This window comes from Anabrus simplex, chromosome 9 (genome assembly GCF_040414725.1).
Source record: "Anabrus simplex isolate iqAnaSimp1 chromosome 9, ASM4041472v1, whole genome shotgun sequence".
NCBI lineage: Eukaryota > Metazoa > Arthropoda > Insecta > Orthoptera > Tettigoniidae > Anabrus > Anabrus simplex.
In genome coordinates, this window is record NC_090273.1 from 141755482 (window position 1) to 141769411 (window position 13930).

A 13930-nucleotide genomic window follows, 5' to 3' on the forward strand; every position below is an offset into this window, starting at 1 on the left:
ACGTAAAGCCAACTGTAAAATAAAATTAAAAAATCCAAAGTTACAGTTTGCCTCAGTCTTCCATGGGACCTACCTTGTAATATTACTGTTTCTGCTTTATATTCCTTAAGTGAATTGTAATAATACTAATAATAATAAAAACATCAATTTTCTGAAAATGCAGGCAAATTGGCATCATAGGTCACCAAAGGTCAAATTAAGATATAAATGATAATAATAGCAGTAGAGCATTGACAGTTTTTCTCAGGTCATGTACAGAAACTCAAAATATGGTATTTCTGTTTACTTAAGCCTTACCTGACACCAGCTGAAAGCAATGGAAAATTGGTAGGAGCATACAATTAGGCTGCTAATGAACTGGTTGATTATAATATTTGTATTAAACTAAGATGGCAAAGATAAAATATTAGTGAAGCCTTTCTAAAATAATTAAAATAATTTTATTGCTGTATTTACAACTTATTGCCATTCCAATCAATCAAGTACCACTGTTCTGCATTTAGGGCAGTGACCTAAGTGGCAATAGTCATCTCGACTTTTCTTAAATAATTTCAAAGAATTTGGAGATTTATCTAATATCTCCCTTGGTAAATTATTCCAGTCCCTAACTTCTTGTCCTATAAACTAATATTTGCCGAACTTTATCTTCATATGTGATCTTCTCTACTTTTAAAACACCACTCAAACTTATTTGTCTACTAATGTCAATCCACGCCATCCCTCGACTGACAGCTCAGAACATATGATTCCACTTTTTTGTTCTCTGTTATAATATAGCCAGTCTTTATCATTCTTTACCACTTTTGGGAGCCTCCGTGGCTCAGGGAGCCTCCGTGGCTCAGACGGCAGCGCATCGGCCTCTCACCGCTGGATACCGTGGTTCAAATCCCGGTCATTCCATGTGAGATTTGTGCTGGACAAAGCGGAGGCGGGACAGGTTTTTCTCCGGGTACTCCGGTTTTCCCTGTCATCTTTCATTCCAGCAACACTCTCCATTCTCATTTCATAGCATCAATCATTCATTAATAAATCACTTTGGGAGTGGCGACCCCATCGTACTAACAGCCTATATCTGCTTCATTCATTACATCCCTGACCCGGTAAATGACTGGAAAACAGGTCGTAGGTTTTTCACCACTTTTGAAGGTACAGACCTGTTTTCACATTCCTTAACAATTGCTTTAAACCCATCTCAAATGGTGTTTACATTTTTATTTATCATTTTCCACTGATCATAATTACTTTTATAAACTCCCTCATGCCTGTCTTACCAAGCATATGGTACTGCCTAGTAGTCCTATGTTTACAACCTTCCTTTCTATGACATCTGTTTGTAACTATAACAAAAACAGTTTTATGGTCACTTACACCCTCTTTTACTTCAGTTTCACTATAGAGCTTATCTGGTCTTCCCTCTAGTTGGTCCCATCACTTTCTGGTTCAGCTTTCCTTCCCAGAGTAACCTGTTTACCATTTGTTGGCCATGCATTCTGTCATTCGCATTACCTGCCCCATTGACATTTGCTAAAATGAGATTGGATGCTAGTTAGTCATGTTCCTTGAGCAAAATATCCCCAATCACCTCCTAGTCAGTATTCCACCGATAACAATCTCTGCTTCTCCTGTGCTGTATTAACCAGATCCCACACATCCCTTGTTGGTACCTATACCTACTTTCCTTACATTGTTGGTATCAGCATAAAAAACTAACATCTTCTCCTTATACTCCTGCTTCTCTTCTACTTTCTTCAACATCTGCCTTAACACTTTCAACACTACAATATTTTAACATGGACCCTGGCAGAGAACTGGATCTTTTTCACGCATTCTAATACATTATTAGCCAACAGCAAAACGTAGTACATACCTGATTTTTGTATCGTATGAAGGTATCAGCCAACCAAAATGAAGATGTCAATCAGGAAGTACATATCTAAAGTACTTTAATTATACTGTACTAGTCTTATAAAAACATTGAAAAATGTATGAGGGAAAAACTTTTATATTAAAGTTTTACCAATAAGCCTGCTCAAACAAGTAAAATGAATCATTTAATATGGCTACTTAAATAAACATGATTACATTTGAAATTCACAATTTATCAATTTAAACAGTTTGTTTTAGTATAGTAGCCCTGAAAACATTGGGCTACGCATGGTCCAACCTTGCACTCCTTGCCCCACCATCTACTTTTTCTTCATGGTACAGGTGAATTATCCACCTGCATCTCTTTGTCTAAACGAAAAAGAAAAAAAACTCAAATTTCTGGAGAGGTGAAGTATTTCTATCATTTGTATTTGGAGTAAAATAATGCAGTTAAAAATCTTGCACTCGAAAGTGATGTAAAAAATAAAAATCTTGCCCAAACTATCACTTGATATGTTAACTAGTTCGTAAGCATAGTATTCACCACTGTAATTTATTTCTGAACCCGCTACTCCTGATAAAATATCAAAGATATCACTATCATTGAGCCAACGTGAGGACGTGTTTATACAGTAACACAGCTGACAGGTTTGGCGCGCTCATCATCCCTGCACATAGAGTGCTTCTGTAGAGGTCATGGCAAGGAGAAACTACCCTTTTTATCGTTTAGGTTATAACTTCCTAATAACTGCTGCATTCTGGTGGACACTAGGTAAACTAATACTTCCAAGCACGGGACAGGAACCATATGGAATACGTGCAGCTGCATTTAAACACACACTAAAATCATGCCCGTATGTTTTACGGGCGCCATCCAGAACCAGGAAAGCAGTTCGCCCATATCCTGTATGGGCATAGTGTTGAAAGAGTTAACGTAATTCCTGGATAACACTCTCCGCCGTTTTCCTTCCCTTCACACATTTTTCCCACTTTCCCCTTCTTCTTGTATTTATTAATCGGACCTAATGATTGGGTCTCCTGGATTGCCCTCCTTTGATCTGATTCAGCACAAGGTCCTGAAGTACCATTGTCCTCCTTAGTTCTGTTCCCCATCTGCAACACCACATTACTAGTTCCTCTTTATGTTAGATTGCATAACGTTGAGTGCTGAGTTCTAACCACCAACTTCCTCGTTGAGATTAGGAACTAGAGTCATAGTAAAGAAGTATTTAAAAATGAAGACTGATCTAGCAATTAGCAGTGCCCTCCACAACTAGCATGCATAATGACCAACAAAATAATATTGACCACCGATGAAAATCAATTAACAATGACCGTAGTCAAGAAAAACGCACAGTCACAATTGCCACACATAACGACTGACAAAACAAAAAGTGTCCAGTCTCAACTGGTACACCTGACCACCGACTCAATAATGGCCTGTAATAAAGTAAAGTAAACTGGTGTCCTCATTCCAAGGCAGTGTAGCTCTTTTTAAGCACACCCCTATGGACGTGATCTGCTTGTACCATTTTAACCACATACCAGCCCTCCTGCAATTTTTACATTTCTGGCAGTACCGGGAATCGACCCCGGGCCTTCGAGGACGGCAACTAATAACACTAACCATTACACTATGGAGGCGGACATGGCCTGTAATGAAATGTGCTCAGCCACAACTGACACTCATTACAATCGATGAAATATTACTGATAACTTTTCCTTGTTCACATGCTTATACATGCCCTTCTTCAAATACACATTTCTTTCCATTTGTGGAATAACGACTAAAATGTTGCTCCATTTGGAAATATTACAATATTGCACATATTGTTCAAATCACTGCTTTCTGTTATGCGGGCCTTACACGATCAATATTATTGAAGCAATATTATTGACGCAATATTGGTAAAAAAGCTGTAGCCCTCACACGATTCAATAATATTGATCAGTAAAGTGTCAGTTTCAATTGTGCAGTCAGGGAGGATGGATCTACCAGTTCTAATCGCGTTTGCTTTGGTCATCAAGAAGAGGAAAAGAAGGAGGCAAAAAGCAGTGTGGACAAAAAGCTGGTTAAATAGACGTACGAGTCATGGATATGGGGAATTGCTTCGAGGACTCAACAGTGAACCAGATGACTACAGAATTTTTTTAAGAATGGATGAACAGCTGTTTCAACACCTAGTTGCATTGGTTTCACCATTTATAATAAAGCAGGATACGGTTATGAGGAAGGCCATTTCAGCGGCAGATCGACTTTCAGTCACATTAAGATTTCTAGCAACAGGCAACAGCTTTGAAGATTTGAAATTTTCATGTTACATGGCTGCAACTACCATAAGTGAAATAGTTGAAGAAACCTGTAATGCACGAAATAGAAACAACCTCTTCCGCGTCTACAGACTGACTGACGTTTTATTGCACCATATGGAAATATACCCCTCACACGTGGCAATAATATTGAAGCCGCCTCAATATATTGACGGGCGTTTAATAAAAATTGGACGGATTTTATTTTCTTCAATATTATTGCCATCAATATCATTGTTTCAATATACTCCTTACACGGTCAATATTATTGAGTCAATATCAATATTGATTGCCTTTAGCAATTTTGCAAGGTTTCTTTACATTTTCATAATCTATAAGTTCCATGTCCATATTGATTTTTGATATTCATAGATATGAAGTTTTGACGCTTCCACCTAATCAGTATTTATGTATTGTTATTTTACAGTACCAGTTTCGATTTAGTGAAGGTCATCTTCAGCTGACTAACATAACTTGTAATTAAAACATCACTGATACAATAAGCATGTCACATAGTATAGGTAAAAATATTGTCAATTTGCAAATATACTTCGACCTAGCTTAAGCATTTAAAGTTTAAAATTTCATTGTTCCGTATTGAACAATATTACAGTTAAAATTGAAATAATTGATAAAGAGATTTAAACTATTCAATACAAAAGAATAAGAAATGTAGTGAATTACTTTCCCATTTAATAATTGGTAGAAATGGTACCGGTTTCGACCCTAGTCCAGGTCATCATCAGCCGATTAAGATGAAAAACAATGCATAGGATCAGTAGAAGAGGTGATATAAAAATGAAATGGGGGTAGACACTGTAAAACTTAGAAGAAGTAAAATGCAAATCGCTCAAAAGAAAACAGTGCGCAATTCTCTGAGCGGTAGCATAGCACACACAGCACTAGGTAAAGTCCCACAATGTTTACGAATAGCGGAGAATGGTTAAATGAGCCAGTTTTTAAATACTGTCAGGCATGAAGTCACATCACAATCGAACACGTACGAAGATCTATAATCATGCAGGAGTTGAAGATGAGTAGATCCATTGAAGCAACTTGCCAGCTACCGGTGATCAGCGCGATGCATTCAATATCAGGCACTGTGGTTTCAAATGCCCAAAGTAAAATGGAGAATAGCTTGACGATCCAGTAATTTTCTTCGGTCGTGGGAAAGTAAGTATACAGATAAATATAATACAATTCAATATAATTGAATAAGTAATTGTGCTCCTATAGAATTCTTAGAACAGTTGATATGAAAAAACAATTGTGAAGAGAAAAAATATAGTAAAAAGTGCAATACCGGAAACAAATGAAAACGTATATGCACAGTGTGCAATTTTTTAAAACATAAAAAACTCAGGTCTTGATTGAAGTAGTTGAAATCGGCGCAAGGCAGGAGTTGAGTATGAATGGGAAGAACCGAAATGAAGGTGGAATTGATTTTTTTTTTTAAGATAGAATAAATTAATAGAGGAAGAGGAATAGTGGAATAAGAGAAGAATGAAAGAAATTGAAGTTAAATGGTGTTGAGGAAGGATAAGATAGGGATATGAAGGAGGGGTAGTTTAGGGTGGGTTAGGAGGGTGGGTTATTGGAGGTAGAAAATGTGGGTAGGAACTTTGTAAGGCATGGAAAATAGAATTGGGGTTTTGAAATTTAGAATTTTTGAGAAGAAGAATTAGAAAGTCGAAAAGAATATTGGGTTTTTCAGAAATGTCGTTTAAATTGAAATTAGGGTTGAAGTATTGATCAAGGTGAATAAAGCAATTTTCAGTAGTGTTTAAGAGAGGGCCTTTGTTTATGATTTTAAGTATTTTCATGTCTTTTTCGATATTGGTGAAACTATGCTTGGAGTCTTGTATGTGTTGTCCTATGGCAGAGAATCTATTGTATTTAATGGCGTTGATATGTTTGGAGTATCTGATATTGAAGTTGCGGCCAGTTTGTCCGATGTAGGAGGAGTTGCAGTTGTTACATTGGAATATGTACACTCCAGATTTATTTAGTGATTTAGAGTTGTGTAAAATATCCAAATTTCTATTGTTAGTTCTAAAAGAAATTTTCATGTTGTGTGTTTAAAAAATATTAGTTATTTTATAAGCATCTTGAGTGAAAGTGAAAGTGGAAAATGCAGTTGGTTTTGTTATGTCTTTAGATAAAGTGGTTTTAGGACATCACTAAATTCAATGGCTTTAACAACTCCTTCATAAACCGCATCATCAACAAATTCAAACACCGTCCTAAAACCACTTTATCTAAAGACATAACAAAACCAACTGCATTTTCCACTTTCACTTTCACTCAAGATGCTTATAAAATAACTAATATTTTTTAAACACACAACATGAAAATTTCTTTTAGAACTAACAATAGAAATTTGGATATTTTACACAACTCTAAATCACTAAATAAATCTGGAGTGTACATATTCCAATGTAACAACTGCAACTACTCCTACATCGGACAAACTGGCCGCAGCTTCAATATCAGATACTCCAAACATATCAACGCCATTAAATACAATAGATTCTCTGCCATAGGACAACACATACAAGACTCCAAGCATAGTTTCACCAATATCGAAAAAGACATGAAAATACTTAAAATCATAAACAAAGGCCCCCTCTTAAACACTACTGAAAATTGCTTTATTCACCTTGATCAATACTTCAACCCTAATTTCAATTTAAACGACATTTCTGAAAAACCTAATATCCTTTTCGACTTTCTAATTCTTCTTCTCAAAAATTCTAAATTTCAAAATCCCAATTCTATTTTCCATGCCTTACAAAGTTCCTACCCACATTTTCTACCTCCAATAACCCACCCTCCTAACCCACCCTAAACTACCCCTCCTTCATATCCCTATCTTATCCTTCATCAACACCATTTAACTTCAATTTCTTTCATTCTTCTCTTATTCCACTATTCCTCTTCCTCTATTAATTTATTCTATCTTTTCTTTTAAAAAAATCAATTCCACCCTCATTTCGGTTCTTCCCATTCATACTCAACTCCTGCCTTGCGCCGATTTCGACTACTTCAATCAAGACCTGAGTTCTTTATGTTTTAAAAAATTGCGCACTGTGCATATACGTTTTCATTTGTTTCCGGTATTGCACTTTTTACTATATTTTTTCTCTTCACAATTGTTTTTTCATGTCAACTGTTCTAAGAATTCTATAGGAGCACAATTACTTACTCAATTATATTGAATTTTATTATATTTATCTCTATACTTAGCCTACTTTCCCGCGACCGAAGAAAATTACTGGATCGTCAAGCTATTCTCCATTTTACTTTGGGCATTTGAAACCACAGTGCCTGATATTGAATGCATCGCGCTGATCACCGGTAGCTGGCAAGTTGCTTCAATGGATCTACTCATCTTCAACTCCTGCACGACTATAGATCTTCGTACGTGTTCGATTGTGATGTGACTTTTTGCCTGACAGTATTTAAAAACTGGCTCATTTCACCATTCTCCGCTATTCGTAAACATGGTGGGACTTTACCTAGTGCTGCGTGTGCTATGTTACCGCTCAGAGAATTGCGCACTGTTTTCTTTTGAGTGATTTGCATTTTACTTCTTCTAAGTTTTAGAGTGTCTACCCCCATTTCATTTTTATATCACCTCTTCTACTGATCTTATGCATTGTTTTTCATCTTAATCGGCTGATAATGACCTGGACTAGGGTCGAAACCGGTACCATTTCTACCAATTATTAAATGGGAATGTAATTCACTACATTTCTTATTCTTTTGTACTGAATAGGTTGAATCTCTTTATCAATTATTTCAATTTTAACTCTAGCTTAAGCAGTCGTCTACGTTAAATGATATGAGAATTAAAACTTAACATTACTATTATGTACATAGATGATGTATGTTTAAAGTACAATGTTCTTAAGTTATGAACATTCACTATTCCACATTAAAACTTATAGCTAGATTGAATAAAACATTTTGAGGTACAATTGAGTTCATACAGCGTATTGTACTTATGTAATTATGTTATATCATGTGATCAGCTGTGTTTGTCTACTAATGGTACACTGACTGACAGAGCAAATGCAACACCAAGAAGGAGTGCTCAGAACTTTATGCCAATTGCAAGGTAGACTGACGTCACTGAGGTATGCTCATGATGTGAAATGCGCCGCTGTGCTGCGCACGTAGCGAACGATAAATGGGACACGGCGTTGGCGAATGGCCCACTTCGTACCGTGATTTCTCAGCCGACAGTCATTGTAGAACGTGTTGTCGTGTGCCACAGGACACGTGTATAGCTAAGAATGCCAGGCCGCCGTCAACGGAGGCATTTCCAGCAGACAGACGACTTTACGAGGGGTATGGTGATCGGGCTGAGAAGGGCAGGTTGGTCGCTTCGTCAAATCACAGCCGATACCCATAGGGATGTGTCCACGGTGCAGCGCCTGTGGCGAAGATGGTTGGCGCAGGGACATGTGGCACGTGCGAGGGGTCCAGGCGCAGCCCGAGTGACGTCAGCACGCGAGGATCGGCGCATCCGCCGCCAAGCGGTGGCAGCCCCGCACGCCACGTTAACCGCCATTCTTCAGCATGTGCAAGACACCCTGGCGGTTCCAATATCGACCAGAACAATTTCCCGTCGATTGGTTGAAGGAGGCCTGCACTCTCGGCGTCCGCTCAGAAGACTACCATTGACTCCACAGCATAGACGTGCACGCCTGGCATGGTGCCGGGCTAGAGCGACTTGGATGAGGGAATGGCAGAACGTCGTGTTCTCTGATGAGTCACGCTTCTGTTCTGTCAGTGATAGTCACCGCAGACGAGTGTGGAGTCGGCGTGGAGAAAGGTCCAATCCGGCAGTAACTGTGGAGCGCCCTACCGCTAGACAACGCGGCATCATGGTTTGGGGCGCTATTGCGTATGATTCCACGTTACCTCTAGTGCGTATTCAAGGCACGTTAAATGCCCACCGCTACGTGCAGCATGTGCTGCGGCCGGTGGCACTCCCGTACCTTCAGGGGCTGCCCAATGCTCTGTTTCAGCAGGATAATGCCCGCCCACACACTGCTCGCATCTCCCAACAGGCTCTACGAGGTGTACAGATGCTTCCGTGGCCAGCGTACTCTCCGGATCTCTCACCAATCGAACACGTGTGGGATCTCATTGGACGCCGTTTGCAAACTCTGCCCCAGCCTCGTACGGACGACCAACTGTGGCAAATGGTTGACAGAGAATGGAGAACCATCCCTCAGGACACCATCCACACTCTTATTGACTCTGTACCTTGACGTGTTTCTGCGTGCATCGCCGCTCGCGGTGGTCCTACATCCTACTGAGTCGATGCCGTGCGCATTGTGTAACCTGCATATCGGTTTGAAATAAACATCAATTATTCTTCCGTGCCGTCTCTGTTTTTTCCCCAACTTTCATCCCTTTCGAACCACTCCTTCTTGGTGTTGCATTTGCTCTGTCAGTCAGTGTATAATGGTGTAAGTTTCTTGGATTATTGTAAACACTTATGTTGAAGTCAAAGTTGTTATCTGGTATTTGATGATGTGGAACTTTGTCGATCTGTATTTGAATGCTTGCAGTCTGTGTTGAAAGATTATAATTTTGCATAAAACTTAATAGAATTTGTGTAAAATTATGGATAGATCATTAGTCTTCATGCTTCCCATGGTCTTTATGTCATCTATTTTTGTTAAAATGTAATTACGTGTTGCTTGATTTGACATATCATATGTTATGTGGTTAGCGTGAAAGCTTCTACTTCACTTTGTGTTGTTAGATATAATTAGTATCTGTAAAAATAGAAAATGAAGTGTAAGAAATTTATGCCTGCCAAGTTGGAATGTCTATTTAACGTGAGAATAGGTGTGCATGTACTTACTGCTGTTTTGTGTGCTACTCGGGAGCACATCATGCACTGTTTCGTGCGTGTCTGAAGCTGATGCTTGTGGTTGTGGAGGGAAAGGTTGGAGGGGTAGGAGAAGCAGCTCTTGAGGGAGTAGGAGTGGAGCGGGCTGTCTTCTGGCAGTTCTTTGATGTGTGTTGGGTTTTGTTTTTTGATTCTTTTTAGGTAAGTGTTTTTTAGGGAAGGGATAACTGCAGGCAACTGGTTGACGCACTGGGAAAACTTCTGCTTAATGGCTTTTCGCCAAGAATAAGGAGGTTACACAAGTATGTCACAATGACCTATATATTGCCTGTCTAATTTTATGCCATATATAGAGAATCATCATTATAATTTTCCAGCTCCAGTTTTCCGAATGTGGTGTATAAGTGCTTGCCACTTCTTCCTGCCAAGGTATAGTTTCTGTTCTTCTATGTCCTCCCACTTAGCATTCCTCTTGCTGATCTCCGATTTCACTGTGTCTATCCATTGATTCCTTGGCCTCCCAACTGGCCTCTCCCCTTTCACTTCTTGGTCAAAGTAATTCCTTGCTGTTCTTGTTCTGTCCATCCTCATAATATGTCCAAACCCATGTAGCCTGTGTCTTCCTGACTGCCAGCCTCCTTCCTGTTTGCTTAATTTCTAATCTTAACCTTCCTGGTCTTTTGGTTCATTGTTCTGATGAATTTCATTTCTGTTGACTGGATTTTATGCAGGGTACATATTTCGAGTCCATATGGGAGAAGTGAAATGAAGTATAGTAGGTATAAAACATGGTCAATTTTGCTTTCTGTGGTTTTTTATCATCCCAAAGTAGATTTATCACTTGAAAATATATATACAGAATATAAATTGTATGTTATTATATGTAATGCCCTTAACCAAATTACAATTTAATGCATAATTAAATATGAACAGAAATGGAGGTCAATGAGGTCAATATTAGCGTGTGTTGTGGGTTGGTGAATGATGCTAGAGAAGTGTCGCTAAATATACATTTTCAGTTGTATATATTTTAACATTGTGTTATAGTGATTGTGTAGGTGTTATCTCGTAGGTGCTTGAGCTATTTCTTGAAGTTTTCGGGGAGTTAATCCGCGCGTCTTTAAGATTTGAGAGGAGACATCTTGGACGCAAAGAGGGTAAGCTGAAAGATATCACGCCTGATTCACTTAAAGATACAAGCAGTAACAATAGCCTCCAGCGCTGTGGGAAATGTAGCGGAGATTTTGACAACATAGGTAGCGCTGTTTGCTGTGAGGGGAACTGTAAACTATGGTTTCACAAAGAATGTACATAATTGACTTCTACGGAATATAATGCGTTGAAAGTGAAGAAAGGCAATCTGTTATGGATGTGTAATATCTGTAGAACCCAACTAGAGTCCTACGGAGTGAATACGTCCCCGCCAGAAGATCGTGAAATAATACAAATCGTAACAGAGAACAAATTGCCTTGTGAATCCTTGAAAGGGAAGTTGGAAGAACTGAGTGAAGTCCTTATGTCAAAAATGTCCCTTATCCTCGAGGCACAACTCCAACAAACCGAATGTCTATCAACTCACAGGAAAGAAATAACTTAACGCAAATCTTACCTCTACCCAGACAGCCCAAATCCAACCTGAGATGAAAAGTCGCAGGCAGCTTTCGTTAAGAACAGATAGATCGGTAGATACCGAAACAGTAATAATAAAAAATAAGGAGCGAATACAACATTCAGAAGGTAGTTTTCAAAATAGAGGATACGAACATACATCGTCCGAGAAAAGGTATGATCAAGGCGGGGAACGGCAACAACTGAGGGAAAAGAGACATGGTATAGGTATCAAAAAGAATGTTGGGAAATTATGTGCAGCAGAACGTCTGGCATGGTTCTATGTCGGAAAAGTGAACACGGCTGCAACAAGAGAAGACTTAATATCCTACCTAGAAGAAAACGGAATTGCAGACATCAGGGAATGCACACTCCTGAACTCCAGGTCTACAACAACGAAAGCTTTCCGAATTGGAATTCCGTTTTCCGACAAGGATAAGCTCGATAATGAAGATTTTTGGCCAGAAGGAGTGACTTTTCGTCCCTATAGATTCTACTAAAGATAGAAGACATGGAACAATAATAAAAGACATGACAACAAGCAAGACAAATGATGCAGGATCTGACATAAAATGCTTAGTATGGAACGTAGAAGGACTGGAAAGTGTACTTGGAGCACTGCCATTCGACATTTTTTCTATGTATGATATAGTGTTGCTTTCAGAGACTCTTGCAATCAAGGATCCATGTATTAATATGAGATACGCAGTTCATGTGCTAGCTACAAAGGGTGATTTGGGGAGGCCAAAGGGTGGTCTTTCTTGCCTATTGTCAACGAGAATGTCTCCTTTTAAGCTATTATATAAGTCGGACAATCTGTTAATCATCCAAACAGTGCTTCTTGCATTTATGTGTGTGTATTTTCAACCTGAGTGGAAAGACTATGACATTATTAGTGAGCTGATGTCAGGGCTATCCAAAATAAGGAAAACAGATCATCTTATTCTTGCTGGCGATCTCAACTGTCGGATTGATATCTCAAATAAAAAAGCAGATGCTGTAATATCCTATTTGGAGTCGGAAGGTTTCTCACTACTCACTGAACGGACCGAGAAAACATACTTTTGCCCCAGTGGAAGTAGCACGATCGACCTGATTTTCAGTAACAGGATTGGACCAAGAACAATAAGACCCTCAGTATTAAGAGATGTGGCAATTAGGAAACACCTGCCTGTAGAAATTACTCTCTCAGGCTTCATCGACCCACCTATCATCATCGCCCCCCTGAAACCACCGGTGCGGAAACTGGATTTGTTCAAACTGGAGGCTTACTCTGATTCGGTGAAAGCGATTATGGAAATAATACATCTCGGCGACCTGAATGGATCCCTTCAAGCTATAGAAGATATCATCAAGGATTCTGTTATACCAAGAAGTTTGCAGGAAAGGAAACCTAAGCCCTGGTTTAACCGAACTTGCTACATTAAAAGGAAAGAAACGTTACGGGCCCTTCATCAAGTAATGGAAAGCCAAACTCAGGAAAGACTCACAGAATATGCAGTAAGAAGAAAAGAATACAAAAGGGTAGTTAAAGAAGCAAAGAAACAGTTCCAGAAAATATCTGAGGAAAATCTACTAAAGAAAGCCGAAGAAGAGCCTTTTTCAATTCTGAAGCAGAGGCAGCCGAAATTCACAAGACAGATCCCATTGGAAGTCTGGGAAGATCACTTCACCTCACTACTCCAAGCAAAAGAGACGCGAGACTTGATCGACGAAGACGGCAATGACAGAGCTCCAATCAAACTTTTACGACAGATGAATTAGAAGACATCGTCCAGAACAGTAAAAACGGTAAAGCAGGGGGACCTGATAATATATTTTACGAACATATTAAAGACAGCTGGGCTATACTAAAGGACTCAATTACAGAACTCTTGAATCAATGTCTCAGACAAGGGAAAATTCCAGATAAGTGGAGAGAATCAACTATAAAGGTGATGTATAAAGGCAAAGGAGATGTGAACAACCCAGATTCATACCGAGGAATTGCTTTAGAGTGTACACTTTTGAAGATATTAACGAATTGACTGGTCAAAAGTTAAAATATTACAGAATTAAGCCTACAATAAAATTTCACTATAGGCCCTAATTATATATCATAAGAACAAAATTTATTTTAACAAATTAACCGTTTAATTAGTAATATTAAGGTGTACACCTCATAGAATAATGACCATTCCCATTTTACTTACCTTTTATTTGTGTATATATATATATATATATATATATATATATATAAAGTAACTTGTCCTGACTGACTGACTGATTCATCAT

General features: G+C 38.8%; 1 protein-coding gene across 1 annotated transcript in view; it reads left to right on the forward strand.

Annotated features, from left to right (window-relative positions):
* Positions 1–13930, forward strand: part of LOC137502167 (uncharacterized) — a 61472-nt gene that overhangs the window by 33598 nt on the left and 13944 nt on the right. The window lies entirely within an intron of this gene.